Source organism: Aptenodytes patagonicus, chromosome Z, assembly GCF_965638725.1.
Source record: "Aptenodytes patagonicus chromosome Z, bAptPat1.pri.cur, whole genome shotgun sequence".
Lineage (NCBI taxonomy): Eukaryota > Metazoa > Chordata > Aves > Sphenisciformes > Spheniscidae > Aptenodytes > Aptenodytes patagonicus.
The window spans coordinates 6,583,577-6,597,250 of NC_134982.1; positions in this window are offsets into that span (position 1 = coordinate 6,583,577).

Below are 13,674 nucleotides of genomic sequence, written 5' to 3' on the forward strand. Positions count from 1 at the left end.
CAATCAGGGAGATAATTAGATTGTAACAGCAATGCATAATTAATGCAATATAGCGGGACAGATCTCAATCTGTTGCACCAGTGGTAAATCCAAAATAACCCTATTAATGTCAGGGACAGTTGTTTGCATATGTTGTACATTGATTTAACTGAGGTTTGATTCAGGCTCATTAGGTGACACATTTTTTTACTTGTGCCGTTTGTATGGGCAGACTGTGGATGATTAGCCTCAGCTTGAATGCCACTATATATTAACTGTTTTAAGACATGTGAATTAAACTCTGACCAGATGCCAGAGATCCCCTAATTAGAAGTGCAAGCCATCCTCATGCTAAATTCAAGGTTCCTTAAAGACAACAGACTCCACTGAATGTTTATCACCAGCTCTGGGCAAATCAGTATCTTAAAACAGTCCCTAATCAGAACAGAGAATAAGATTTCATGTGACTGCATGAAGGTTTCCTTATTCATTTGTTTTGCTTTTTGTATGAGCAGCACAGAAAATTTCATTTAAGAGAGGAACAGATTTTAGTGGAAAGAGTCAAAACTCTGTTCTGGAGTAATGTATTAATATTATTTATAATGGACCAGTATCCCATAATGCATACTAAGAGAAGTTGTGATGGAGAAAGAGAGGCACCACACTTCAGATGAGTCACTCTTTCATGATGCCAGTCTTTCATGTGACAACAGGGAAAGCCCAGACACCTGGCTTAGCTTAAACAATGAGCTTTTAGACATGTGTGTTAGGTAAGATGATTTCCAGCTGTCATATGATATCTACGGAGTCAATCTAGCCATGTATAGCCAGGTGCATCACTTTGTGAGCAGTCATTTCTTTTGAGCAATTCAGACTTACGGGGTTAGATGCAGCTGTCCTGAGTTTAGTCTCTTCAGGCTGCATCTGTAAGGGTGGACTCAACAATTTGCTTGCTGGAGTAAGCAAACAGAAAGGTCAGTAATTTATCTTAGGCTTCAAAACAGGCTGACTGCATGCAAACTACCTCCGGGGAATAGACCCTCACTGGTCTTGCTCCCAAAGCACGTCTCAGCTCAAGTTTTTTGTTAGAGTACTAGTTAGGCTTCATTATTATAGAAATAACTTACAGTATTCCCTTAAGTATTGTATGGCATAAAATGATGGAATTAGCATTCTAGTGGCCAACCCAGATGTATTCTGAGCTGATGTAAACCAAACGATGACAATTTCTTGATACACAGGGTGATTCAAAGCCCAATTAAGTTAACAGAGAAACTCCTTTGATTTCCTTCAGTCTGAAACAGGCCCTTGAATCATGTTGCACATCAATAACACCCAGTGGCTCATCTCAGTATCAGATTCAAAGAGAATGAGAAATGCTGCCCTGCCTCACAGAGGGGTTGCAGAGGTGAATTCATGCATGTCTGCTAGACATTTGGATACTACAGAGATGAGTATCGTGGAAAAGTCCATAAAGACTTGACAAGTTATGGAGGGTTCGGATGGTGTGAGGTAAATAAGCCCCAGGCCTGCATGTTGCATGAGGGAGAAAAAAATGTGATATTGAAGGTATGACATGTGCCCTACCCCGCCAGTGTGCAAAATGAAGCAATGTTTGTGGTGTGTTGTGGTTTAACTCGACAGGCAGCTAAACACCACACAGCCGTTTGCTCACCCTCCACCACCCCAGTGGGATGGGGGAGAAAATCGGGGGGAAAAAAAGTAAAATTTGTGGGTTGAGATAAGGACAGTTTAATAGTACAGACAAGGAAGGGAAAATAGTAATAATAAATATAATAATAATGATAAAAGAATATACAAAGCAAGTGATGCACGAGGCAATTGCTCACCACCCGCTGACCAATGCCCAGCCAGCCCCTGAGCAGCGGCCCCCCCGGCCAGCTTTCCCCAGTTTATGTACTGAGCATGACGTCCCATGGTATGGAATGTCCCTTTGGCCAGTTTGGCTCTGCCCCCTCCCAGCTTCTTGTGCACCTCCAGCCTTCTCAGTCGGCAGAGCATGGGGAGCTGGAAAGTCCTTGACTAGTGTAAGCACTGCTCAGCAACAACTAAACCATCGGTGTGTTATCAACATTGTTCTCATCCTAAATCCAAACCACAGCACTGTGCCAGCTACTAGGAAGGAAATTAACTCTATCCCTGCTGAAACCAGGACATGGGGAAAAACAACTCAAGACTAGAATATTAAGAACCGTCTGATAATGCAATCACAGAAAAAAGAAAAATTAGAACTGGATGGGGGACTTTGCGGGATTTCATCACTTCCCAGTGTTTATTTTTCCAGTTCAAGGGACAAGTCTCAAGTCCGGGATTTCATTTTTAATTGAAAGTTGATGGTTCCTCAGGAGCTGAGATTTTGTCAGTTCTTTCCTTGTTTCAGTGCACTGCCTCTTCTCCATTTTATCTTGAAACAGAAGAGGCTTTGGAAGCTGTGTTAGTGTGTAGGGTTTCACTGGCTTCATGGTGTACTTCTACCCTAGACTTTTTGTGTCCTTGCGCATGTACCTACATATTTTCATACTTCCATTAGCTGTACTATTAGTGTTTTGACAACTCTTTTATGCAAGCTCTATGGTATTTAATTGGGTCATTTGTTTGGGTCATAGAGATGACAGAATATATTTGTTCTGTCCTTTTTTTTCCCCCCCACTCTCTACTTCTGCTTTCAACTTTCTTTATATTTCTCCTTTCTGTATTTGTATTCGTATTTTATTGTTTTTTCCTTTTATGTTTTTCCCTTTCTCTTTTTTCCACTCTTTCCCTTTTCCCACTTTTTCTGTTTTAGATGCAAATCAAAATTCTTTCCCTTGAATCCTTGTCTATTCCTAAAGTAAGAATTCTTAATTTTTAGCAAGCAGGTGACATTTTGTTCCTGTTTTCTTAACTCACCTTCAGATTTCTAATCGCTATTGCTTCCAGCACCTTGACAGCTGTTTGACAATGGTGTCTACTTTTAGTTACACCTTCAGCATTATGATAAACCACAAAGAAAGCTTGGTTTCTCTAGAGAAAATTCACTCTTGCATCTCATGTTAAATCTGCAGGTCTAACATGACATGCAGAAACCGAAAATGAAGCTCTCTCATTATTATTTAAGCATGGCAATCATCTTCACTGTTTCATCTACGAAGTCACACGCTGAGCATTTTCTTTTCCTTTAGAAACATGACATCAGTTCCAATATCATAGTGTGATTATTTTTTTCCCTTTAAGAAATGCATATAAATTTAAATGTCTATTTTAAAGTTCCAAGTTTGCTGTCAATAATGTAAAGATGAACCATTCCATTGGCCCCAAACGTTGCCCTCTAACATCTGTGTGAGAAACTACTTAAAGAGTAAGGTGGGCTTACTGAGATCAAATGGAGATTTTTAGTCTTCATTTCTCAGCCAGAATATTTAATGAGCTAAATATTAATCAAAGACATTTTGAGGTCCCCATTTTACCCTGGCTTAGTAGGCTTGCATAAGACCTGTAAGGCATTTGTAAGGCCAGGACACCAAAAGTTTGAATCCTGAGTAGGATCATATATAAAATAATCTTGTCCCACTCCTCTTTTGATGTGAACCTAAAATCTTGTATTTGCTTGAAGTGTAGCTTACCAAAAAAAATTTTAAAAAAATCACCCAGCCTGAAATAGAAGGCATCAAGATTGTCTGCCTTAGCTTCATTAATTAGTCTGTGAGATTTTGAAACAAACAAAAAAAAATTTCATTATTATTTTCTCCTGTCTAGTAAAATTTGGAGGAGTTCAGATTTCAAGCCAAGCATTGTACCTTTGTACTCTCTCTCCCACGTTGCTCACCTCCTCATCTCTGACTTGAATTGCTTCCAAATAGCTGATAAGTTTACAGCTGCTATTACAGGTCATGTAATATAAGTTAAACCTGTGTTTACAGCCTAATAATTTTCCTGTGTCTTTAAATGAGCTATGAAGTATTTTGTAATGCAGATTGTCTCCTTTTTTTATTTGCCAGTAAAAGCAGTGAAGGGAAGCTACAAAAACTCCCTGTTTCCTTGTCACTGAGGACAGCTTCGCTGCTGTACTGCATTGAGTCTGGAGAGTCAGAACCACTCTGTGGTTACAACCTGAAAGGAATTCCAGGTACCAGAAGTGGCAGAGGAAGTATACAACCAGTCTAAATGGGTCAGGAAAAGGCAACTGAATTATATTTCAAGATTTAGCCAATTTGGGCATTGTCACTGCCTAAGACAGGGAAAAAGTACCTGTAATCTGTCTCTCTTCTCTTCTGATCTTGGGGATAACTAGGATTAAAGTACCCTCTATACATCAGTCATGTTGCTACACTAGATGAGATGAACTGGATGACCGTTGAAATTTCCTGGTTGGTGATCCAGACAAAGGAGTAAATCACAGAAATTATATTTGGCCATATTCCCTCTTCTCTTTGTGCCACTATAAATGCAAGAGGAGAAAAACATGAAAGGATAAATTTGTTAAGAAATTTTAAAGCTGAAATGCAGAAACCTGAACACAGTTTGTACACATTGTAACATGCAGCGATAGGGCAGGTAAGTTGTTTTGTCTGGATGCGGGTCCTCATTCAGATTTGATTTGTTGCCTTTGATGTCTTGTGAATTTGCTCTGACATGCAAGAGATCGCTCGGGATAAGGCCTTTACTGTGTTTGTGTCAATAGCACCCAGGAATCCCAGCTGTGGGCCAGGACCCCATTATGAGAACTGCTGTAAAAACATAACGACAAACAGATTTATGTCATCTTATACTAAAATCAAGCAAGATAATTGATTGGTGAGTTGTATCTGAGCCAAAAAATAGGGATGGGGTTTGTTTTTCTTTTTCAGTTCATGTTGATAAGCACTTGAATGGCATCAGATTTTAGACTTCAATCTAAACAAATGCGAATACTGAAGATGTGAATTCCTTTTTGTGTATTTATTTCATATGTTTTCCTTGTTTACAGTTTGTACAGAATCTAAACCTGGAAAAATTATAACTTGAAAGATTATCGCCCTTGTTTTTTGGACCCCAGCAGTGTTTATAAAAAGAGCTAATCAAATAATCATTTGCAAGTGTTTATGAGCTAGAATGTCTTTTCTTTGTAAATTTTGCAACCACACTTGGTATCATTTGGAGATGTTACAGTTTGCAAATAATTTTGTGTTGGATTTTTTTTCTTCATGAAAGAAGCAAGCTCAAAAAAGGCGTATCATTATTACTTCAATAATGCACAATCAGCAAAGCTTTCATATGTCTTGATTGTTGATAGCTACTGATGAAATAGGAAGAGACAAAGTTTGTCAGGTGGAGACCCACACAGACCCAAGTAGCCACAGCTAAGCAGCATGTCCATGTAAATTTAAGTCTCAGACAGAAAAGGCAGAGTGGGGAGGAGGGGAATCAACACCTATTAAATTTGGACAGGGACAGAAAGAGTGGCCTTTGCTGACTGACAGACAAGGTTATGTGGCTGAACAATAATTTGAAGGCTTGAATTATTCATGTCCAATTCAAGGTAAAAGGGTTTAACCTGGTGATATCATCTTGTTGCGGTATTTCACTAAGGCAAAAAATGCTGGTTTTATTCCTGACTTTTTTATTTTACTAGCTTCATGTCTTATACATGAAAATAGAGAAGAGAATGGGAATAACTGCTAATTTTTAGAGAAAAATATATGTGTATGTATTAAGGTCCCAGAACAAGTTGCCATTCAAAATGAAAAAGCAAACAGCTTGCACAAAGTCCTCGATGCAGTCTGACAGGTGAACTTCAGACTTCTCTTCCACCATAGCCTACTCACCAGAGATGTCCTTCTGTGTAACTCTTAAAACAAGAGAATAGAGGTGGGTATACCACTGGGATTCCAGCCTTTAATCAAAAATAAAGATTTAAAAAAACCCCAGAACTTATATTTGTTTGCTGACAAGAAATACAAACACTACCACAATACCATCATGTGTCCTACCATCCACTACAACTTCCTGAGCTGTCCTTCTACGGTGTTCATTGATTGTGATGAAGAGTTTATGGACTGTCCAAAATCATCACATAGCTAATTACTATAGAAAGGATCAACAAAACAGCCTACACACAAAGGCACATACAGATAACAGTACATTTTGGAGAGTACAGCCCTGGTCGAGATTCACTTTTTTTCTGTAACATCAAACAAATTATTGATTAATTAATTTAGCTTGGGACAATATTCATTCATTCCTAACTCCAGTTAAACAGATCTGAAAGAATGTGTTTAATTGTAGATGCTGGCATGGAATGGGAGTCTTAGGCAAAACCTGAAGATTTCTTACTGAATCTCCTTCCTCCTAACCTGAAGTGCATTTAAACTGCATTTTCTGCTAGAAAATCCATTATCAATTCTACCCATCATATAGTTCACAGTATTCTGCATTATTAATGTCACAGAAAGTATTGATATCTCTGAAGCAGGGATCAACTGTAGGATGTATCAGTTTCCATATTTTGGACCCTTTATTTTGAACTTCTCATCTCAGTGGGACTCCAGGGGTATTTGTGGTGCTTCAAGGAACTGAGCCAAGGACACAGTTTGTGAACCTGGGTCAGTGGCAATTTACAGCAGTCATCAACCCTCATTTCCTTTCGTCTATTTTATTAAGATAAATCTTTTATATGCCCACCTTTAAGATCCCATTTTAATTTAGTCATAGAGGCCACTGGCTTCCTGATTTTGCTTTCACAGGCCTGTAGCTTCCAGACTTTTAACCAAGTTACTGGTACCATCCCCACTGCTTTTTATATTCTATCCAGAGGTGCTCCTCCATCTCTCTGCACATCAGGTCTAACTAAGGTAGATCTTTTCAGTTACAGGAAGACTGCGGTTACTTTTCTTAAGTGCTTTACCCACTCAGTGACATCCCCTGTGGGGGTTTCAGAGTAATTACCTGTAGTTATTAATCAGCGTTTCTCAGTGCTTACTCTCTTCTCCCAAGCGGTAGTTACCAGCCCACCGTACGACTGTGTGCAGGGGCACATAGGAGTCCTGAGCTCTGCTCTAGCTAGGGAAGAGCTACCTGTTTCAATGTGCTCTTGTGTCCTCCTTTGGTGCTCTTAACACAGCCAACCTGTGCTTTCAGAGCCAGATCTGCAGGACGCTGGGGGGAAAAAAAATTTAAAAAAAAAGTACGAGTTTGACCAGAAATACTGGGTTTTTTGTGTGATGGGCCTAAATTTTCTTATAGCTTTGAGACATCCAAGTGATTTGGAATAGCATATTATGGTCCGATGAACACCTGTTCAGTGTTATTTGCCGGTTTTATTTATGCAGAAAAACATAGCTACTTTAGGGAAATAATTCCTTTTCTTACCCAAAACTCGACAGCAAAAGCAACTAGAAAATCTAATATCAACTGGAGTTGCAAGATCCTTCTTGGTTGTACATAGTAACTCACATGAAGTGTAAATACTCATAACTGACTGACCTTTTTCATCAAGCAAACTGAGGAATACATGCTTCAAACTGAGCAGAAATTGGAACACTGCATGAGAAATCTCAGAGATACTAACACACTGTGGACATTATCTCCCAAGAAGAAAATCACTATTCAATATCAAAATAATATCCCTTGGGGAACAGAGTACACAGGAGAAATCCAGTTTGAATGCAAAATGCCAAAATACAGTAATTACTGTACACAATGGACTGCCCTAAGAAGGAGCACTCGGGACTAGGCTTAGAAACAAATGGCCTATTTTCTGCTCTCTTCATCCAAAGATGGTTTCACAGTTTTTACTCTTTCATCATCTCCTTGGGGCATTTTAGCTACTTCTGTGTCATGTAATCCATCACTCACTAAATAATTGATTTACTCAAGTAAGCAGGATCTCGTGGGGTTTAGGGTTTATGAGTGAGAAGAGATGACAGCTGATGTGCTATTTAAGAAGGAAACAGAGAGGAAGAAAAAAGACAACATGGACGTTATTTTCTTTGATTTCTTTTTTTTTTTTTTTAATTGTTACTCACTTTGCAGTCATCAAAATTCTTTCTTGGTTAACTTTTTCCATTAGGCAGATTAGATTTCATTCCTCTGGTATTATTTTAATAAGTAGGGCTGGGAAACTGGTCTATTGTGCGTTAATCAATGTGTATGTAAGGCCAGGAGGGGATTGAGAACCAAGTCCAACTCCCCTTATAATCAATCGTAGCACCATGGGAGCAGGATCGGGTCGTTACTAAGGAGATAGTTTTTCTCACTGTACTGCCAGCCCTAAGCTGTACATTTTTCTCACCAGGCTTGCAGAGAACAACCAGCTTTTGAGCAAGTCTGGGCATGAATGAATGACACGTGGCTGAAAGCATGGAGAAGGCTGCACTGGTGCTGGTGAGTCTGCAGAGGCACGCAGACTCTTCGATGGAGCCCCTGCATAAAACTGTAGCAACTTACACATATGCATAATAATATACATATATATGTGTATGTGTGTCAACACATATAGATGTAAAAAACAAATTACGTTACTGCAGTTGTTTAAAGCTTAGAGGAATTGTTTGGATTTTTCTCTGTCTTTAAATGAGAAAACAGCAAATGTAACCAAGCAGGATATGTATACACATAGATATATATATTTATACGTACATACATCTATACACATATGCATACATATATATATACAGACACACACACACATATACATGTATTTATGTATGTGTGTATTTAAATTGCATGGGCACAATGTTTTCCTCTCCAACCATAAATCTTATTGGTGGGATTAGTCTTTAGCATCTATAGAAAAGACCGTATCTTCTACCTCCTAATTCATTTGTGAACGACAAGGCCACCTCAGAGCTTTTCACCAGAAACATATGTCACCACTGTTCCCATGTGTGGACTACTCACGTGTTCTGTGATTTTCTTTTTCCTTCTGTTCAATCTTAATTTAGACCTAATGATTATCTAATAATTAGTGCCTCATATCTGTTTCCTCTTAATAAAAAAAGAGCTAATTTACAATTGAGTATCCTCCATCTGAAACCTCAAAATTAATTTACCTTCACTGTTTGAAATAGTTTAGATTAAGGGGGACATTTCCAAACTATCTCCAAAATTATCTCAATTCATACAAGTTTTGATAGATTTCATGTGCAAATTTTCCAGAGGAAACCTGAGAACTAAGGAATATTGCTTTTTCATTATGTTTCCTGTGGAATAGTTGCTTTATGTGAAGACTTGCAGATGTGTGATTTATAGGTGAGTATTAAAAGCTTTGTTTTAACTTATAATGTCTTGACTTTTACAGGCAAGGTACATACAACTTCTGACATTTTACCTGCAACAGAATAAGTATGGTTGGATTTTTTAAAGCAATTCTAAGAGATTTTGGTTTCCACTGGAAATTTCCTCAACCCTTTTGAAAACCATACTGTAATTGCATAACGGAGTGAAAGTTTGGGATGAAGCACTACCTCTGCAGGTTACATTTCTGCAATTTGAGGCATCTGAGCTAGCAGAGGACTCTGGGGGTAATGATCAAGGGCTTGGGGGTCCAGATGGCTTTCTCCTTGATTCTGTTGATGAGGGGGAAGAACCTGAGTAGGAACAGATGGATCCTGAGTATCAACAACTGTTTCTGCAGCTGGTGTGGGCAACAGGGATTGTTTTTTGTGACCATGAGACCTTCTTTGAGGATTGAGGACTGTTATGTAGGGACAAATAAGTGGGGCAAAAACATCTTTGCCAACAGGCTGGCTGAGCTGGTAAGGAGAACTTTAAATGAGGCACAGCAAGGGTGAGATGATGACCCACAGTCAACTGAGGAGGTGGTGGACCAGCTTGGCAAGCAAAAGGCGCAGGGTAATGTGGACAAGAGATGTCCAAATGAACAAAAAAGGGCTGAAAGGGATTCACCTCAAGCATATCATAGAATCATAGAAAAGTTTGGTTTGGAAGAGACTTCTAAAGGTCATCTAGTCCAACCCCCCTGCAATAAGCAGGGACATCTTCAACTAGATCAGGTTGCTCAGAGCCCCGTCCAACCTGACCTGGAATGTTTCCAGGGATGGGGCATCCACCACCTCTCTGGGCAACCTGTGCCAGTGTTTCACCACCCTCAGCGTAAAAAATTTCTTCTTTATATCTAGTCTCAATCTACCGCCCTTTAGTTTAAAGCCATTGTACATATGCACATAAGGAAGTGCCTGCAAGATAGCGTTATGGGGAAAGCTACTCATACCTTTTCTGGGAAATCAGCATGACTGGGTGTGTTCCTGCGGTGCCTGTACAATTCTGCATGCTGCATGGAAAAGAAGCAGGAGAAAGTGAGAGACTCCTGTGCAAATGCAGGACTATGATGTCATTGGGATTACAGAAACATGATTGGATAGTTCACATGCCTGGAGTGCTGCTGTGGATGGATACAGGTTCTCTAGGAAGGACAGGCCAGGACAGCAAGGAGGGGGAGTTACCCTTGATGGGAGAGAGCAGTGGGAATGCATGGACCACTACCTAGGAGCAGATGATGATCCAGTTGAGAGTTTATGGGTCAGGATCAGAGGGCAGTCCAATTTACGTTGTGGGTGTCTGCTACAGGCTGCCTGATCAGGGTTCCTTGTGAGGCCACTCTGAATTATCATTGAAAAGTAATGGTGATCAGAGAGGTTCCTGATGACTGGAAGAAAGGAAATGTCACTTCAGTCTTCAAGAAGGACAATCCAGGGAACTAGAGGCAGGTCAGCCTCACCTCGGTCCCTGGGAAGGTGATGGAGCAAAAAATCTTGGAAACCATTTTCAAGCATATGAAGGATAAGGTGATTGGGAATAGTCAGCATGGATTTACAAAAGGGAAATCATGCCTGGCCAGCCTGATAGCCACCTAAGACAAAATGGCTAGCTCAGTGGACTGGGTGAGAGCCGTAGCTATTCTCTATCTTGACTTTCGCAAGGCTTTGACACTGTCTTCCATAACATCCTCATAAACAAAGCGGAGCAATATAGACTAGAGAAATGGACACTGACATGGCTTGGAAACTGGCTGGTGTGCTGGGATTAGAAGGTTGTGATTGGTGGCACAAACTCCATCTGGAGGCCAGTCACTAGTGGGGTACTCCAAGGGTTGATACTGATGCCAAAATTGTTTAATGTCTTCATTAATGACCTGGGTGATGGGATGAAGTGCACCCTCAGCAAGTTTGCAGAAAATGCAAAACTGGGAGGATTAGCTGATACATCAGCAGATTGTGCTGATATTCAGAGGGGTTTTGACAGGCTGGAAAACTGGGCCCATGGGAATCTCCTTAAGTTCAACAAAAGGAAGTACCAAGGACCGCATCTGGGGAGGAATCTCCTCCCAAGCACTGGTGTTTTTGTGAAAAGCTTAGAGCAGCACAAAGGTGATGTAAATGTTTTCATTTTTGCTGTCTCTGCTGCATCTGTTCAGTGGATCAGTAAGGGACAGCATGTTATTTTGCTGAGGGCCAGTTGCCTTTCAGGGCAGAAATTCAACTTCTGGTAAAATACAGAGCAGGAAAATTCTACAGAACTTAACAAGGGGTGATAACAAAAGGAATCATGGTGGGGAGAAAGGGTGATGATGACATAGTTTTGCTTATTCCTAAAGTATATTGGGTAATATGAGGCCTATGAGTAGGTCAAGTGTGACAGAAACATTTCTTGGGAAGAGGTTATGAAAGTGTTAATCTGGTGATTGGATGCAAATAGATACAAAGCCATCTTTACCTCATTATTGAGCTGAATTGCCTGGAAAATTCATTTAACTCATTTAGGAGGAAGTTAATAAGTTTCTTTTTTTTTAATCTTGAAATAACATAATTTTTAGAATCTCTGAATTTAGAAACATGTTAATACAGCATTATAGTTTGTAATTTGGGAGTGGATGATGTATTCATCTGTGACTTTACTGCTGTTAAATCTGGTGTGTGATCAGAAAAATATAATAAATATATTAAAAGCGAATGTGGTTATTTTCTTTTTTCAGCACAATAATTGAATGTATTTAATTTTAGGAAAAGATTTTCTACTGGTATAAGCTGGCTAAGTTCTGTTGATATCTGTGGAGCTACACCAGCTTACACCAACTGATGAACTGGCCAATATATTTTTATTGGAGATTTTCAGCTTTCTTGAAAGGAAACTTTTTTGGCCATGTCATAAAAATAGTGTTCCTCATAAAAAAATAATTAAAATACAGGAGCAGTTGCAGTCTGAGGCTACATGTCTTCAGCCACATCCTTACATGTCATTATTTCTCTACAGCTTTGGACTGTGTCAGTTGTTAGTTTATGAACACTAGAACAGTGACTTGAGAATATAAAGTGTCCCAAATTTTGAGAACAAATCTAGACACCCTTTTTCATCTGTATGCTAACTACTACTTGCAACATTTTATTTTGTAAAAAAGCAAATGTCTGTGTAAAGGTAGATTCAGGGATAGCATGACAATGAAACTTTGGATATACACTCACATGAGGATTGAAGTCGTCTAACTTGAGCCATCAGAATTCTTGCTAGAGTAGCTATATTTACCAAAACCAATTCTAATTATCTGGTATTTTGCTTAGAAGGTGGAAACATTCACTCTGAAGACAAGTATTCCTGTTTGATATTATTCAGAGTGAGAGCTACTCACTTGAATAATGATTTCAGGTTTAGGTAGTTCTGAATTTCAAGATCCTCAGGGCCCCAGTGCCATTAAATGTGATATATCTTTGGTGTTCATTGTAGATAATCCCATTTGATATTATAGATCCCAAGAAAATCCCATGTCTAAACCGAAACTCAGTACTCAGCCAAACTGTGCATATAGGGTTGCTTACTAAAGCTTGCTAACCAAAGTGCTCACAGGCATGGTTCACGGTCCTCTTGATGCCAGCAGAGTACATGTAAGCCTTCCCTGAACTCGAACCTCCATTTCAAATTCAGCCTTCATGCCCATCAGTCTTTAAGAAACACACACTGAAATATTTTATTTACATAGTTTTAAGTTTTAATGTTCCCACATTTTTCCAAGTTTAAAGTCCATGAGAAACCATAATTGCTTTACTTATGTATTCAAATGAGAAATAAACCTTCTTCAGGCCTTTTACAAAGTCTCTAATATGCAACACTGATATCAAGAGTGAGTGTTCTGACATACACCGAGTATAGCCACATTAACTGCTCTCTTCACACCTTTAATGTTGTCTTTCAGATGTGACAAGGTCTCCTACGTATTAGGGCTGGAGACCATGACCCAGGATCCTCCAGTTCTATTGCTGAATTAAAACCCTGTTCTGGAAGAACCGCATCTGTGCTGGATATCTGCATCTGCAGCCAGACGTTACATGCCATTTAGTTCTCATCTATATAGCAGGCTAACAAGGAGAGGCAGGCATTGATCCACTTATCCCCAAACTGAGGGAGTATTATTACTGTTGGGAAAAACTGGTAAGGAGGCACTAATGAAGCCAGACTTTATTATACTGTCTCATATTTTTCTGCCATCTATCAGAGCTTTAACTTGCTAGTTTTTTTATATGGGAAAGCGCTACCATATTCTCTCTTGTCTGGCCATTTCTTCTCTTGAAACACAGACAAATATACCTACTTGATTCTCTTCTGTGTCCTTCTTCCTACCTTGGAATATTTTGTTGTAATTAGTCAGCACATTTCTTACCCGAAGGAAGGACAGACAACCAGAAATGTATTGTGATCACATAAACC